The sequence below is a fragment of the Lithobates pipiens genome, unplaced genomic scaffold, assembly GCF_037356315.1.
Source record: "Lithobates pipiens isolate NorthernLeopardFrog02 unplaced genomic scaffold, aLitPip1_a1.2 Scaffold_19, whole genome shotgun sequence".
NCBI classification, from domain to species: domain Eukaryota; kingdom Metazoa; phylum Chordata; class Amphibia; order Anura; family Ranidae; genus Lithobates; species Lithobates pipiens.
Genome location: NW_027507764.1, coordinates 94864337 through 94883153, shown reverse-complemented (window position 1 = coordinate 94883153; position 18817 = coordinate 94864337).

Below are 18817 nucleotides of genomic sequence, written 5' to 3'. Positions count from 1 at the left end.
GAGGGGGAGCAGAGTAGTGTGGTACCTCAGGATGTGGAAGAAGGAGAGGTGGAAGAAGTGTTGGAATTTGGCACCACAACAGGTCAGTGTGGGACACCACAGATTCAGGTAATAGATGTTTGCCTACATATTTTTAATACATGGTATGTATTTTTTTTTAGGTGATGTTCAGGTTGTGGTACAAAAATCCAATCATTTCACCAGTGACAGTGCACAGCAGCTTATCCAGGAAATCATGTCTTGTTGTCGGGATTTGGACCTTATCAAAGAAAAAACCAAGGAGATTAAACAAAGACTGAAGAACATGATTGATGTACTAGGGAGAATATAAATCCTAAAAAGATTTCTGTTTTATTTTTGCAAAAATTTTTATCTAAAGTTTTAATACCGTTTAAAAGCCAAATTTGGAAGATGCACACAGAGTGTCAACATGTGCTATCTGCCATCAGGGGATTTCAATGTACGCATTTTGTGGGTGAAACCCCTTCCTCCCAACTCTAGTAGGTGAGAGGAGGTGGTTGCACCCAAAAAAAAAAGGCCATTGATCCCCCATGATGGGAGATAGTACATGTTGACATTAAGTATGGGATCAGAAAGGAAATTCCCATTTTGACTCATAATTTGTGTGCATCTTATAAATATGGCTTTTATAGGGATGACTTCACCCCATCTGATGAAGGCAAGATCAAGACCTTTTTCACACTATAAAATGTCTGATGTTGCCTGATGTTGAACTTTGTAAGTTCCAGAGTTATGTATGTTATGTTTGGAAACATGCCTGCTTCTGTATTTGTTAAAAAAAATTCAGGAAAAACTTGAAAAAAAAAATGTGTTTTTTACGGCCAAATGTTTTTATAAATCGCACATGTTAATGTGTACGGAGTAAAAGGCTTTCTACTGAACAATGTGTGGCTTCTTCTTTCAATGCTTAAAAACACTTTTTGTATTAAGTTGGTGTTTACAGTGACAATGGGTGTTATTTAAATAATGTGAAAACCACTTGGCACTACAAGTGCACTAGGAGAACCTAGGAGACAGATAAAATAAACCCAAGCAGTAAATCCAAATCTAGATGTTATCAGATACATTTTTTTTTATTAAAAAAATGTATAAATTAGCTGGCATAGCAATAGCCCCCTTACCCGTAAAATATTCTACATATTTTTCACGTACTTCACGAGCGCTTTGGAGGGCAAGCCAGGACGGACAGCTTCCAGGGCTGTCAGTGTTGGTTCCTGAAGTCTGGCCTCAGGCCCAACTGAGGCTATATAATCTGGAGCGTTTCTTTTTAAAAAGTTGTGCAGGATGCAGCAGCATAAAACAATGTGGTTCAGTTTGTACTCCGCCAGGATGATTGCCTTTAGAAATAGATGGAACCGGCTGGCCATTATCCCAAAGGTATTTTCCACAACTCTTTGTTCTCTGGGGGATTGGCCTGGCCCTGTTCATGGACTGGGCTTGTGTCAAAGTAAGAACCCCAACACCAAGCCCCCACATAGCAACTCTATGACGAGTACGTAACCACAACATGGCTTCAAAATGGTCGGCTGGTCAGACTGAACTAACCGAACGCATTGAAGAACAGCAAGGCCTGTGAAGAGCGAGCTGAAAATCAGAAACGAGCAGATAAGAATGCACTAAAAAACAGATACGAACTGACTACATGCACTGAAAACCAGATACAAACCCACAAGCACCAACTGAACAGCAGTAAAACGATTGGAATAAGCTTGAGTCTGAAAAGTGCGAATCGTCTCTTACCAAACTTCAACTAACATGAGATTAGAACTTCCTTTTTCTACTCCCGTCATACGTGTTGTACGTCACAGCGTTCTTGACGGCCAGAATTTGGTGTGACCGTGTGTACGCAAGACAGCTTGAGGGAAATCCCATCGTAATTCTGTCGGGAAAACCATCAGAGCTTTTTGCAACCAAAATTCCGATTGTGTGTACGTGGCATAAGAGTTCTACCATTAAGCTACATCATGCTATGACACACTGTAGTTCGACATACAACCCCAAGATTCACATATCATGGCTTCCACCTTAGAGTTTAAGATATCCTCGCTGAACTGTAGAGGATTTAATACCCCTGAAAAACGCTGACAAATACTACATCACTTCCACAAAGCCAAAACACAGATACTTTTACTTCAGGAAACCCATTTTGGCTCTGACACAATTCCATGACAAATACTTCACAACCTGGTACCATAGCACAAACACCATAGCCAGAACGAAGAGCATCTCAGTGGCCTTCCACAGCTCTTTTACCCCGGGAGTGCTCGATTGAGATATAGACCCTAAGGGATGCTTTTTGTTTATGAAATTGCAATACCAACAGACAGTTTTCACAATTGCTAATGTTTATTTTCCTAACCAGGAGCAGTTCCACTTCCTTTCCTCTGTGACAGCCTGTCTGAAAGCTTTTGGGATCCACAATTTAATCCTGGGAGGAGATTTCAATGTTCCCCTCATCCTGAGATTGGATTCCTCCACTGGTAAGTCACGCATTACTCCCTCCACCTTATCTAATATATGCGCCACCCTAGCAGACCTTTCCCTGGTTGACTCATGGAGACTTCTACACTCCTCTGAGAGAGACTACACATACAACTCCCCTGCACACAAGTCCTATAGTAGGATAGACTACATTTTTCTCTCACAAACACTACTGGACCTCAATCTCACTAGCAAGATCGGTCTTAAATTATGGTCAGACCATGCTCCAATGCACACCACTCTCGGTAGACTACCATTACGCGCACGTAGAGCCACCTAGGGGTTAAACAGCACCGTTCTATAAAACATTAGCTCACCAGCTGGCCCCAATTATGGCGTGAGTATTTGAGGAGGTGGATGAGAATCACCCCCTATCACCACAACTTCTCCAGGCCCAGATAATGGTATTGCCCAAACCCGGAAAAGACCATTCACAATGCAGCAACTACAGGCCCATATCTCTATTGAACGTTGATCTTAAACCCTTTTCAAAAATCATAGCGATTCGTTTAGCCCCCCTACTACCTTCCCTAGTTCATAGTGACCACTTGGGTTAATCTCCGGTTGGGAAGCTAGGGGTAACACCATGAAAACGCTGCATCTTATATTGTAAAGTAGCAGCCAATGGGGAGTCCTCGGAGGCCTTTGAGATCAGGAACGGTACAAGACAGGGGTGCTTGTCCCCATTACTGTTTGCGGTTACTCTGGCCCAAGCCATTCGTAGTAATGACACTATCCATGAGATCACCACTCCCTCAGCACACCACAAGCTATCACAATATGTGGACGACCTGCTTGTTTATGTCACGCAACCGCATATTAGTATCCCTGCCTTACCCCAAGAGCTTGACCGCTTCGGAGCACACAGCAATTTCAAATGAAATATTACCAAAACAGAAGCTCTGAATATCTCCCGAGTAAAAAAATGTTTTTTTGTGCGTTGCGCTGCTGGATTATATATGTCCTGGATGGGGGGAGTGAAGAAGGAAAAAAGAGGAGGGGGGGGGGATCTGCTATAGTTAGTGTGTATAGCGGATTTAGGGTTTTCAAGTCTGCTTTTCCACAGAGTTTTGCAATCCTTGCTGAATATGTCAGTAAATGTAGCAAGAGTAATAGGTAGCTGACAGGATCATAGGTTATAGTCCACAGTTAGTAGTTGTGAAAATAGCCATAGAAAGGGGAGGATTTCTTTAGCACAGGCAGGTAGGCAGCATGTTCAAGGGTAGAAGGTACCTTGTAGAAGATATATAAACAGAAGAAAAACAGCGCCAATCTAAGTGCAGTATTTTTAGATCACAGACATTTAATTTGTAAAGTTATACACTCACTCTCTACCAGAAAGTTTCAGGCACATCATGTTTTTAGAAAGGTCTCTGGGGGACATCGCAGGGCTCCCGAGGAGAAGCGGTTTCTCATTCGGCTGTGTCTCTCGTCCGGTGGCGCCGGTGGTTCCCAGCGTCGCACGGCCCGGTGTAGCAGCGTCAGGGAGGTCCGTTCGTTGGTACGTTGGGGGCGCACTGCGATGACGTTCGTTATGGTTTACGTTGCACGCGTTCGGAGCATGCGTGCTCCTTCATCAGGCATCTGGGTCACCATATTGGAAGTGGTTTAAATAGGGAGAAGAGCAGTTCTAATTGGTCGTTCGAGTTCAGGTTCGACCTTGTGGGGCGGAACTGTTCCGACCAAGGCATGGTGTTGATAAGCTATGTGCTGCAGGCTTGTTGTATATTGTTATTGTGTGTGTGTCCATAAAGGAACAGTTTAATTTGTGTGTATATAGATACAAATTAAAAATGTGTAAAAAATGATAAAAGTTGGGATTTTTTATTTATTATTTATTTAATTGTTTTAGAAAACACGAAAATATTTGTAAAAAGAATTTTGTAAAAAGAGTACAAAATGGAAATAGATTATAAAATAATTAATATAAAAAATTATTAGAAATTGAAAAATAGAAATAAAAATAGAAATAAAAATAAAAATAAAAATAAAAATAAAAATACCAGTGAAATTAAAAATAAAAATAACAATAAAAATAACGATAAAAATATGGATAAAAAATATAATGATAATGCAAATAAAAAAATATATAGAAAAAATTATATAGTAAAAATAAAAGTAAAAATAAAAATAAATATAAAAAAATATATAAAAATGAAAATGAAAATATCTAAAAATACAAAAATACAAAGAAATAAAAAGAATGAAAATAGTGAAAAAAACGGGGGATGGGGCAAAATAATTTTTTTATTAATTGAATTGCTGTAGGTATATTTCTTTGGTGGGTATTAGGACGTAAGATAGTAAGAGACATGTATATTGATAGAATTTGATATTATGAAATTTGGTACTATAAGATACAATTGAAAATGATGTGCAAATAAAACAATGATGTTCAAATAAAACATATATATATATATAAACAGAATATATTCAATAAAAAGTAGGAAGTATTTATTACGATTGTATATGTGTGTGCATTTCGATTCACGTACACACACTTTTATGTACACATATATACATACACATATACATATATATATATACATGTGTATATACATACACACACACGTGCATGGACCTACATGCAGTGGGATCTGAAAAGGCACGTTAATTCTGATTTGTGGTAGGGAAGGCGGGGGGGGGGGGGGGAAGGGTGAGGGGGGGGGGAATTTTAAGTCTCATTAAGAAAGTGTGATGGATACAGATTAAACAACTGAGTTGATTTCTATGTCCTCGTTGAGGCCTCCAGGCGTGAGGGTGTCTAACGTATATATCCAAAAAGTTTCTCTCTCGCAGAGGCGTTTAAAACGCTCTGCGAGGGGAAAGGATCCAGGTATCTGTTCAAGGGCCCAAACTTGCATGCCCTCTGTGGACCCTTGATGGTGTTCTTTAAAGTGTCGTGGGATAGTGAGATTGGAATCCCCTTCTACTGATCGGCGATGTTCGCCGAACCTCTTTCTTAGGGTGCGAATGGTACGCCCTATATAAAGTAGGTTGCAAGGGCAGCGGATCGCATATATTACAAACTCAGAGGAGCAGTTGTAAAATTCTTTCAGTTGGTACATATTGCCCTTAGTGGTAAAGGATTTTTGGCGGTGGTGGACGAATTTACAGGTAAGGCATTTTAGTTTCTTGCATTGGTACATGCCCTTCAGGGTGAGGAATGTCCTGAGTGGCTTTGGCTTGTTATCGGTTTTCAATTTGCTCGGGGCGATAAAACTTTTTACATTGCGTGCTCTACGATATGTAATCTTGGGGGTATCTGTTATAGATGTTTTTAATAGAGGGTCTTCTAGAAGGATACTCCAATGGTTTTTGAAGATCTTTTCCATTTTTTTGTGTTGGGAGTGATATTGGGTAATGAATCTGGTGCTGTGGGTTTGGGAATGGACAGTCAGTTTGTCCGGCATGGTTTCATGTGGTTGGGATGTAACCGGGTGTGTTTCTAGCTGCGTGTCCAGGAATTTGGTAAAGGCTTCATCTACTAGGGTGGGGGGATAGCCTTTGTCTTCAAATTTTCTTTTAAACAGGGTACCTTGCTCGATGTAATCTGAGTTATGAGTGCAATTTCGTTTTAAACGATTAAATTGACTTTTAGGGATATTGGTGATCCTTTTAGATATTGGATCACCAATATCCCTAAAAGTCAATTTAATCGTTTAAAACGAAATTGTACTCATAACTCAGATTACATCGAGCAAGGTACCCTGTTTAAAAGAAAATTTGAAGACAAAGGCTATCCCCCCACCCTAGTAGATGAAGCCTTTACCAAATTCCTGGACACGCAGCTAGAAACACACCCGGTTACATCCCAACCACATGAAACCATGCCGGACAAACTGACTGTCCATTCCCAAACCCACAGCACCAGATTCATTACCCAATATCACTCCCAACACAAAAAAATGGAAAAGATCTTCAAAAACCATTGGAGTATCCTTCTAGAAGACCCTCTATTAAAAACCTCTATAACAGATACCCCCAAGATTACATATCGTAGAGCACGCAATGTAAAAAAGTTTTATCGCCCTGAGCAAATTGAAAACCGATAACAAGCCAAAGCCACTCAGGACATTCCTCACCCTGAAGGGCATGTACCAATGCAAGAAACTAAAATGCCTTACCTGTAAATTCGTCCACCACCGCCAAAAATCCTTTACCACTATGGGCAATACGTACCAACTGAAAGAATTTTACAACTGCTCCTCTGAGTTTGTAATATATGCGATCCGCTGCCCTTGCAACCTACTTTATATAGGGCGTACCATTCGCACCCTAAGAAAGAGGTTCGGCGAACATCGCCGATCAGTAGAAGGGGATTCCAATCTCACTATCCCACGACACTTTAAAGAACACCATCAAGGGTCCACAGAGGGCATGCAAGTTTGGGCCCTTGAACAGATACCTGGATCCTTCCCCCTCGCAGAGCGTTTTAAACGCCTCTGCGAGAGAGAAACTTTTTGGATATATACGTTAGACACCCTCATGCCTGGAGGCCTCAACGAGGACATAGAAATCAACTCAGTTGTTTAATCTGTATCCATCACACTTTCTTAATGAGACTTAAAATTCCCCCCCCCCCCTCACCCTTCCCCCCCCCCGCCTTCCCTACCACAAATCAGAATTAACGTGCCTTTTCAGATCCCACTGCATGTAGGTCCATGCACGTGTGTGTGTATGTATATACACATGTATATATATATATGTATATGTGTATGTATATATGTGTACATAAAAGTGTGTGTACGTGAATCGAAATGCACACACATATACAATCGTAATAAATACTTCCTACTTTTTATTGAATATATTCTGTTTATATATATATATATATGTTTTATTTGAACATCATTGTTTTATTTGCACATCATTTTCAATTGTATCTTATAGTACCAAATTTCATAATATCAAATTCTATCAATATACATGTCTCTTACTATCTTACGTCCTAATACCCACCAAAGAAATATACCTACAGCAATTCAATTAATAAAAAAATTATTTTGCCCCATCCCCCGTTTTTTTCACTATTTTCATTCTTTTTATTTCTTTGTATTTTTGTATTTTTAGATATTTTCATTTTCATTTTTATATATTTTTTTATATTTATTTTTATTTTTACTTTTATTTTTACTATATAATTTTTTCTATATATTTTTTTATTTGCATTATCATTATATTTTTTATCCATATTTTTATCGTTATTTTTATTTTTATTTTTAATTTCACTGGTATTTTTATTTTTATTTTTATTTCTATTTTTATTTCTATTTTTCAATTTCTAATAATTTTTTATATTAATTCTTTTATAATCTATTTCCATTTTGTACTCTTTTTACAAAATTATTTTTACAAATATTTTCGTGTTTTCTAAAACAATTAAATAAATAATAAATAAAAAATCCCAACTTTTATCATTTTTTACACATTTTTAATTTGTATCTATATACACACAAATTAAACTGTTCCTTTATGGACACACACACAATAACAATATACAACAAGCCTGCAGCACATAGCTTATCAACACCATGCCTTGGTCGGAACAGTTCCGCCCCACAAGGTGGAACCTGAACTCGAACGACCAATTAGAACTGCTCTTCTCCCTATTTAAACCACTTCCAATATGGTGACCCAGATGCCTGATGAAGGAGCACGCATGCTCCGAACGCGTGCAACGTAAACCATAACGAACGTCATCGCAGTGCGCCCCCAACGTACCAACGAACGGACCTCCCTGACGCTGCTACACCGGGCCGTGCGACGCTGGGAACCACCGGCGCCACCGGACGAGAGACACAGCCGAATGAGAAACCGCTTCTCCTCGGGAGCCCTGCGATGTCCCCCAGAGACCTTTCTAAAAACATGATGTGCCTGAAACTTTCTGGTAGAGAGTGAGTGTATATCTTTACAAATTAAATGTCTGTGATCTAAAAATACTAGACATGTGCAGAGTAAAATATTTCGTTTCGGAATTTCGTTTTCGTCCGAAAACTTAATTTATTTAGTTACTCCCGAAATTCGTTTTTATTTATTTCGTTTTTCGTTCAAAAATTGCATTCGTCCGAAAATCCACATGAATTACGGTCGAATCTGTCTTTGAAGGCTTATGGTGTATGTCGAATGTATAAAGAAGATTCGACGGAGCTAGTATATATAGCATACTTTAGAACCCTATTAAAGTCTATGGGACTCCAACGTTCAAAATCTAAAGTGCTAATTTTAAAGGCTAATATGCAAGTTACTGTCCTAAAAAGTGTTTGGGGACCCGGGTCCTGCCCCAGGGGACATGTATCAATGCAAAAAAAAGTTTTAAAAACGTCCGTTTTTTCGGGAGCAGTGATTTTAATAATGATTAAAGTGAAACAATAAAAGTGTAATATTCCTTTAAATTTCGTAGGGGGGGGGGTTGTCTATAGTATGCCTGTGAAGGGGCGCATGTTTCCCGTGCTTAGAACAGTCCCTGCACAAAGTGTCATTTATGCAGGAAAAAAAGTCCTTTAAAATCACTCGCAGCTATTATGAATTGTCGGCTCCCGTAATACAGAGAACACTCATTGAAAGTCATTGATAAAAAAATAAATTAAAAAAAAAGCGTGGGGGTCCCCCAAATTCAATTACCAGGCCCTTCAGGTCTGGTATGGATATTAAGGGGAACCCTGCCTCAAATTTAAGAAAAAATTTGACGTGGGGTTCCCCCTAAATATCCATAACCAGACCCTTCAGGTCTGGTATGGATATTAAGGGGAACCCCGCATCAAATTAAAAAAAAAATTGATGTGGGGTTCCCCCTAAAAATCCATACCAGACCCTTTATCCGAGCACGCAACCTGGCAGGCCGCAGGAAAAGAGGGGGGGACGAGAGAGCGGCCCCCCCTCCCTCCTGAACCGTACCAGGCCACATGCCCTCAACATTGGGAGGATGCTTTGGGGGTCTGTGACCCCTCAAAGCACCTTGTCCCCATGTTGATGAGGACAAGGGCCTCATCCCCACAACCCTGGCCGGTGGTTGTGGAGGTCTGCGGGCGGGGGGCTTATCAGAATCTGGAAGCCCCCTTTAACAAGGGGACCCCCAGATCCCGGCCCCCCCTGTTTGAAATGGTAAGGGGGTACAAAAGTACCCCTACCATTTCACAAAGAAAGTGTAAAAAATGGTTAAATAAAACAAACACACTTTTGAAAAATTCCTTTATTAAAAATAAAAAAATAAAAAAAAGATTCCAGCGGCGGTAATCCACTCTTGCTATCCAGCGACGGACGGTCATCTCTCCAGCGATGTCTCATGTCATCCAGCGCAGCGAATCCTCCGTCCTTCTTCTGTCTCCGTGGAGGAGACACTACAGACATTCCGGCGGCTTGACGTTTCTTATATACGGTGGGCGGGGCCACCTGTCACCTGACCCCGCCCCCCTCTGACGCAAGGGGAAACCCGGGGTTCCCCGGGACGTATGGGTGACCCCGCCCCCCTCTGATGTAACACAGGCAGGTTTCCGTTACATCAGAGGGGGGCGGGGTCACCCATACGTCACAGGGACTGCCAGGTTGCGTGCTCGGATAAAGGGTCTGGTATGGATTTTTAGGGGGAACCCCACGTCAATTTTTTTTTAAATTTGACGCGGGGTTCCCCTTAATATCCATACCAGACCTGAAGGGTCTGGTTATGGATATTTAGGGGGAACCCCACGTCAAATTTTTTCTTAAATTTGAGGCAGGGTTCCCCTTAATATCCATACCAGACCTGAAGGGCCTGGTAATTGAATTTGGGGGACCCCCACGCTTTTTTTTAAATTTATTTATTTATTTTTTTATCAATGACTTTCAATGAGTGTTCTCTGTATTACGGGAGCCGACAATTCATAATAGCTGCGAGTGATTTTAAAGGACTTTTTTTCCTGCATAAATGACACTTTGTGCAGGGACTGTTCTAAGCACGGGAAACATGCGCCCCTTCACAGGCATACTATAGACAACCCCCCCCCCCCTACGAAATTTAAAGGAATATTACACTTTTATTGTTTCACTTTAATCATTATTAAAATCACTGCTCCCGAAAAAACGGCCGTTTTTAAAACTTTTTTTTGCATTGATACATGTCCCCTGGGGCAGGACCCGGGTCCCCAAACACTTTTTAGGACAGTAACTTGCAGAATCTTTTCTCTCTGTCAAATCTTTTTTCTCTGTCGAATATTTTCTCTATATAATCTTGGACTAATAGAGGTAAGGTTAGGCACATTCGACCACAGGTTCTATAGACACAGATTGTTGTCAGAGTCATGTCGAATCTCCTATTCTATATCGAACTGTTGTAACAATGAAAACGAAAATAAAGCATTTATTTATGTCGGATCTTTCGTTTTTCGGATTTTGTGCTTTCGTTATCGTTTGTCAAAACGAAAACGAAAATAGCTGAAATTCGGACGAAAATGCATTCGGACGAAAACGAATGCACATGTCTAAAAAATACTGCACTTAGATTGGCGCTGTTTTTCTTCTGTTTATATATCTGAATATCTCCCACACCCCGACAACTGCATCCCCTAGTCCAAAGAAAATTTCCATTCCACTGGAAATCACGCTTGATTAAATACCTAGGGACAGAGATCCCGGGAGCCGCACGACAGTCCTTTGATGACTAAAATTCGTCGCTCACTAAAATCTTGGCATCACCTCAAACTCTCTTGGTTGGGCCAAATGAAAGTCCTTAAGATGGATATTCGCCCTAAATTACTATATCTATTTCAAACATTCCAAATCCTTCTCCCCAATTCCCTTTTTCATACACTTCGCTCCCTAGTGGTCAAGTTCATCTGGCAAAACCACCCCTCCAGATTTAAACATAAAATACTGTGTGCCCCCAGAATTAAACTGTATCAACTCTACAATTCCTCAGCTATAATTTCAAGACTCCTCGAATGGTTTCCTCAACCCCTAATCAAACCATCCATGATCATCGAGCAAGACATGGCAAGTAGATCTTCGGGCTCTCCTATGGGGATGCAATGTTAAATTTCGCATGATGAATGGAACATCCCACTGGCGGCCCTCTCCACATGATACAGCAAACAAACCACCTTCGCCCTATCCACAGACCCTAGCTTATTGTCCCCCCTACTTGATAATCCAGCACTTCTAACCTACAATACTCGGGGACAATGCGGTTCTTCTACGAGAGCACAGTGGCCCACCACTAGACAATTCATCCACCCTACCACAGGCCAATTCCGACCGCAACCAGATATACAAACCCCCCACCTTGATTGACTGGCTCTATATGTTGTCCCTAACACAACATAGCAAGACACTTCACCTCTCAGGACAGATCCACAGACCACTCACAACATTTGAGGAAATATGTAGTCTCTCTCAGACCCCCAAACACCCTCTCTCTCTAATATAAAAAGACCTATACCTACAATTCACTCCCTAACTTCACACAAAGGTGGTCCAGGGATCTGTGCAGAGATATCCCCAGAACAATGATATATTTCATTCATACTCACACACAAATCGTCTATTTCCAGGTTCTCACAAGAAAAGAACTACGAATTGCTATCTCAATGGTACAGGGATCTAGTCATGGTGAATAAAATGTACCCCAAAACTCCAGATGCTTGTTGGTGCTGTCACGAAGGAAAGGGCTCTCATCTTCACGTGTGGTGGGAGTGCGACCAAGTTCACCCTTTCTGGAACAAAGTTTTTGGTATATATAATGATTTATACACTGTCTCTCTCATGCCCTCTCCTACAGTGGCTCTTTTATCCATTATACCGGGCCCCGTTAAATCTCACAAGAAAAACCTCCTCAGAGTTTATTTATCTGCAGCCCGCCATGTCATATCGCAACACTGGAAAATAGAAGCCATCCCCCCTATTACCAGATGGACAGACGTCCTTAACTACACCATGCTCATGGAAGAGCTGCAGGCAATAATGGGGGACACATGGGATAAACACAAACAGTTATGGTACTAGAATCACCAATGAAGGTGGTCTTGATACCCTGCTAAGGCTTAATTCATGGGAAATCAAGATGTTCTATAGTCCTATAGTACTCAGTCCCCCCACGCCCTCCCGTTTTACCCTCTTTTTTAGTTCCTGCTTCCATTTTCCCCTCTCATCTGACAGTCAGCATATATGTTATATATTATATGCTGTGGTAAAGTAAAGTGGGCACTGTATCGTAGGGTATTGTGTTGCTAAGAACTATCTTAAGCATTCATGGACACAAGTCCATCCAGTTCAACTAACAAATGACAAAAAAAAATCATACAATCCCATATACACAATCCTATACCCACAGTTGACCCAGAAGAAGGCGAAAAACCCCAGCAAAGCATGATCCAATTTGCTACAGCAGCCAAAATTATTGCTTCCTGCCCCCGAGAGGCTATTCCCTGGATCAACTTACCTATAAATGTTAGTACCCAGTTGTATTCTGTACACCAAGGAAACAATCCAGTCCTTTTGCAGGCCATTGCAGTGCTCTGGCCCAGGGTTCAACCACCAAACCTACAGTCAATTTACAACTGCAGTTCTACTTTGTTTTTTATCCAGATTGGCCCACAGTTCTGTGTGCCACTGACTGCCTGTGTTAGAAATATTAGACTGTAAGCTCCTTTCGGGAAGGGATAGATGTGAATGATCTGTGTGTTGCGTAATTGTCGAATTAGACCATGGATAAATGTAATTGTCCTTTAGGCCACAGCTATTCCTCAACTGAAAAACGTGCTTTAAACCTGCTAACTAAAAGATCCTTTTGATTTGTTTCTACAAGGTTATTGTGATCTTAAATTCTAGAATCTCAAAGCAAAGTAAAAGTCTTAAGTGATTAGAATTTCTATACATACTTTTATAGCCAACACTTCTTTCTTCAATTCTTTTCCATTTCTTTTCCCTGATGTCTGTCTTTGGAAACCACATTCAATCAGCCTTTAAATTATCTGGCACGGTTTCCTTTCCCCCCCTCGTGATGAAAACATTTTCTTATTTTTTTGCCTTTCCCAAAGCTTTCTTTTAATCACTTCTTTCCGCTGGTTACATTTTGAATTACATTATTTTTATTGCCCAGCAGGGTCATTTTAGCATTTGTGGTGGCAAGTGTTATCATGCTGCTTCTTTTTACCTTTTAGCTCTTTGCCATTTCATTACGCTGTGTGTGGCTGCATGGAGCTGCTCAAACAACAACCCGGCTAGGAGAATAAAGGTATTATTCCAATTAAATTCTGGATTATTGCTTATTTTATCAGAATGAACTCTTCAAGGAAGATACTATTTTAGTTCCCTTATTCCTTATAAGACTGGTAAAAAAAGGGGCCGTGTTTTGAACTTTAAAGATGCACTCTAGTCTATGTCTAAATGAAGATACACACTCGTAAAGAACACATTTTAGTTGCCAAATCATTCCTCCAGGCATGGCTGCAGTACACCAAGGCACCCCTCAGCTTTTAATCTAATTTTTTGCCCACTCTTTGCAATGCCTCAGAGTGAGTGGGAATTGCACAGCACAGAATCAAGTGAAGGAAGTGACAACAGCTTATACAAAAGTCAGAAAAAAGACTACGTTCACCTTTAATATAAACTGGCCCATGGAGACAAGGGGCCCCCTAGTTTAAAATGCATTGTGCATGTTTAAAAAAAAATATTGGGGTTGATTTACTAAAACTGGAGAGTGCAAAATCTGTATATAATACATATAATAGTAGCCAATTAGGTTCTGACTTCAGCTTGTTAAATTAAGCTTTGAACAAAAACAAAAATGGAAGCTGATAGGTTTTATGCAGAGCTGCACCGGATTATTTTAGTAAACCAACCCCATTGTTTAATACAAAATACTCCCAATGCTTATATTCATACATCATGGCTTATTTCCAGGACACTGTAGTAGTTGGGTATGTGTCTACAGCATCGCAGGAGCAGGTGTGCTTCCTGAATAAAAACCTGCACAATGCTCTCACCTCTGTTACAGCAAGGGGCTTTAAAGTTGCACAGCCCCACCAGGATTCTTAGACTGCTGTAGCTCCTTTCCATCTCATACGTTGAACTACAACAAAATGGCCACCAAGCCTCCCTGTTTGAAAACAACAAAAGAGATTTTCACTTTTTATTTGTTTTTGGCATATTTTTTTTATAATGCAACCAAAGTCGACACTTGTGACTAATACAGAGTGTTCCTAGCTTATTCAAAAGACCATAAAACAGATGACCAGTAGTACAGTCCTAAAATATCCAAATATGGTGAACTACCATACTGTATACATTCAGAGTAGAGCTAGCATAGTCCACACCTGTTGTCAGCATGGGTGCCAGTCGGCCTATTTAAACGGAGCTTCAATGCTGTACTGGTTGCTGCTTGGTCTACAGCAGGGATATGCAATTAGCGAACCCCCAGCTGTTGCAAAACTACAAGTCCCATCATGCCTCTGCCTCTGGGTGTCATGCTTGTGGCTGTCAGAGTCTTGCTATGCCTCATGGGACCTGTAGTTCTGCAACAGCTGGAGGTCCGCTAATTGCATATCCCTGGTCTACAGTGTTTACCTGAATCCTGTTTCCCATGTGTTTGACTTCTGTTACCGATCCGGCTTGCTCCCAACTACTCCTGTCTGCCTCCTGCCCTGACCCTGGCTTTCCACGATCTGACCTCTGTCTTCAGTTCCTGTTACCTTGCCCTTGTTGCCGAACCTGCCAGTGACCTGACTACGCTCCTGCCTGCTGTTCTGCCTGATTTGCCCATCTGTTGCCAATACCGGCTTGTGACCTGACTATGCCTTGCCTGCTGCCTTGCCTGAGCCACCTGTCTGCCATCTACCCAGCTCATCTTACCCTGCTCCTGTCCGTCCAGCCTGCTAGAAGTTCCTGCGGTGCACCTCTGCCTATCTGCTGCCAAGTCTGCTAGCCCTCTGCCTTCTCACCTGCCTGCTATCTGCTGTGATCCAGCTTCCTGTTGTGAGTACCGGCTTCCATTGGTACAAGACTTCTGGACTGATTATAGGCACTCTTACCCCGCCGTGCTCCTGGGCTCACTGTCTCACTGTCAGTAGCTCACTAACCGCAGCTATACGAGAGGCCTTCCTCTACACGTCAGGCTCACCTACCAGGTACGTGACAACATCATCTTAAGAGGTTAAAAAAAAGTCAAAAAAAAAGAGATTTTGACTTTAGCTATCCTCAAAGAAGACTCCTGGTTGTAGCCCATATCCTGGAAATAAACAAGGATGTATTAATATAAACACTGAGAGTATTTCAGCCAGACTTTATAGTTGACAGTAGGCCTAAAGGTATGGCATCTGCATTAAACAATAATTTTACAAACATCACCATTAATTTTAAACTGCTTCTGTCTGCATGGGCCAGTTTATGTAAACAATGAACTTAGACTTTAAGGTAAACTGAGGAGATGTACTGACTTGATTTGAACAGATTTGCATTTTTTTGGATAAAATCGGTATTTCATAGACTGCAGAAAGTTTGAAGTTTAAGTGATGTCCTTTATTGGCTAAGCTAAGATGCAAACTTTTGGAATCTTCTTTAGGTCTGTTCCTCAGGCATTATACAATACAGAAAATTGTTCTGCAAGCCACAGATTTACACACAGCTACAAAAAGAAGCGATGAAATACAACTAATAATAAACTACAACTTTTTTTCCCTCGATACGCAAAATAAGTCTTATTTTATTAATGGATTTATTACATTGTGTAGCATCCCCTACCTGTGTTGCTAGAGTTCTAAGATTTTTGTTTGATAGTGTAGGTAAAGTTCAGATTTGGCTGGCAGCCAAGCCTGTGTGTGTGTTTTTTTTCCTGGGTTGGGCAAAGCATCACTGAGACCCCCCCCCCCCCCCCTCCACTTCAAGAATGTACTGGAAACTTCTAGAAGAATGAGGGGGGAAGTAAGGTGGAGCTGGCTGGAGTGTTCTGAGGGCCCTGACCAATCCCCAACAGAGGGTTGGCAGGGAGGCAGGCCCCCTCAAATACCCAGGGTTATTCCATAAGGAGTGTGGATAGTTCCAGTGGAAGTTGGAGTGTTAGGCTGTCGTGGCCTTTAAGGGAGCTCCCCAGTCTCAGGGGGTTACCTTGGGCCTGGGCTTGGGTGTGGACATGACACTCTTCAAGACACACAGAGGTGTCCTGGCCAGGAAGCACTGGGAGGAAGGAGAAGACAGTGGGAGAACACTGCCAGGCAAGTCTCCAGGAGGAAAAGGAACAGCCAAGAGAGCTGGTGAGTGGCACAAAATCAGGAGTACTGGGGGGCATGCCATAGAGGACTGGGATGGAGCAGTCTGGGGTGGATGTAGAGCCAGTCAGGAGGACTGTGGTGGCACAGGCAGAAGAAAGGGGTAGCTGCAGCCAGGAGGGCTGTCAGTGCCTGAAGAGGCGGTACTGGGAGCAGTAGCCACAGATAGGGCAGCTAGCACTGAAGACTTCTATTTTTTGGCTACACCGTAGGGGCCCGCGGTCCCTGCCTGGAAAGGGCATTCGTCCAGATTCACCTGAGACTGTGCTAAATCTGAAACTGTGCTAGCTGGTCCTGGGAGTTGTTTGTTCTGCAAGCAAGTCTGTGCTGGAGGTAGAAAAGTAAACTGTGTATATACTGGGTGTACTGTATATAGTTCAAGTCCCTAAAGAGTTCTACTGATAAAATGGGTATCCCACATCTACCCTTCCCTATGCAAGTTCAACTCTCCTAATAAAAAAAACAAATAAGGATGCAAGGACTGCTTCTTGTCTCTAAAGTGAATGGAAAATTTTTGCGCCTGGCTGTGCAGGGTGGGAGATGACCATATTCACCAGCAGCCCCTACGGTGGTAGTGCTACAGTTGCTTTTCTTTATAACTCTGTATATAAATATGTGGCTTTTGAGAAACATTTTCAGAATTGTATAATGCTTGAAGAAGGGACACAAGGAAGGTTCTCATGAAAGGTTGTATCTTTAATAACTTGAGTTAGTCAATAAAAGGTATCACTTAAAGAGGAGGTCCGCCCACCCCTGCAAAGATTAAAAGCCAGCAGCTACACATACTGCAGCTGCTGACTTTTTATAATAGGACACTTGCCTGTCCTGAAGTCAAGCGATGTCGGCACTGCAGCTGATGTTTCCATCAGCTGTCAGGTGCTGCCGCTGTCATTGCCAGTAAGGGAACCTGGTAATGAAGCATTACGGATTTACCACGGGTCCCTAATGCACATGCACAAGGCACCGCTGCTCGTCCCTACTGGCACAGCGATGGGGGAAGGAAGAGGGAAGAGGAGGGAGCCAATCTGTGACAGAATGTGCCACGGCCCGGACTCTCAGTGGGAATAGGATAGTCAAAGACAGGTATCCTCTCCCCCCTCCCCCCCAAAAGGTGTAAAATGTGGCACCGGAGTGGGGGGAGTAGACAAATGAGAGGAAGTTTCACTTTTGGGTGGAACTCTGCTTTAAACTCTAAATGCTCAGCAATAATTAATGCCTAACAAAACATTACTAGATCATTGTCTGTAAAATGTGTTGCCTGGTGTTCCGTTCATTACTATTTTCAACACTATAATAACATTTTAAAAGTATTTACTTTTAGCCAGGTAAATATGAAATATTTAACGTGAATTATTTTTACTGCCTGCAAATGGCAAGCTTATGCTGCTCTCCATTTTTCTGAATCTATTTACCTGCTATGCTGTGAATGGCCTGTGCTGTGACTTTACTTTAGTGACAAACTCTGGCCTCCGATTTATTTATTTTTCTCTTTGGATAGAGTGAGGAAGAGTACAATATTCTGTCAGGTTTTATTTGCTAGCCAATAAAAATATCTGTAAATCCAGGGGATTTTTAAACCTGGCTAGTACTATATTTTAAGTGGGGCAGTTCCTCACTGGCTGTCCCTGTGATGCCCCTACAAGAAAATACGTGTTGTCACAGGGGCAAGAAGACACAAGCAGCAATAGAAACAATGTCAGAAGTTCTAACAATTCCTCAGTTTACTAAAAATATGTCTTTAGGTAGTTTCTATTTGTCCTCCATCCTGTGGGTGGTGCTGTGTTGCTGTGCCACTCTGCAGATGGAGCAGAGGCTGAGAGTAACATTGTTCCTCTGTGGACTCTGTATGTGTCACCAGGGGAGCAGCTGTCCTTTTGGACATGGTAACACCGAGAGGGAGGTTTACTAAAATTGTTGCACACAGAATCTGGTACAGCTGTGCATAGTAACCAATCAGCTTCCAATAAAAATAATAAAACCTAGAAGCTGATTGGTTACTACACACAGCTGCATCAGATTCTGTGTGCACCAGTTTTAGTAAGTCTTATCCTGAGAGACCTTTGGTGGCCATCTTTAGTGTG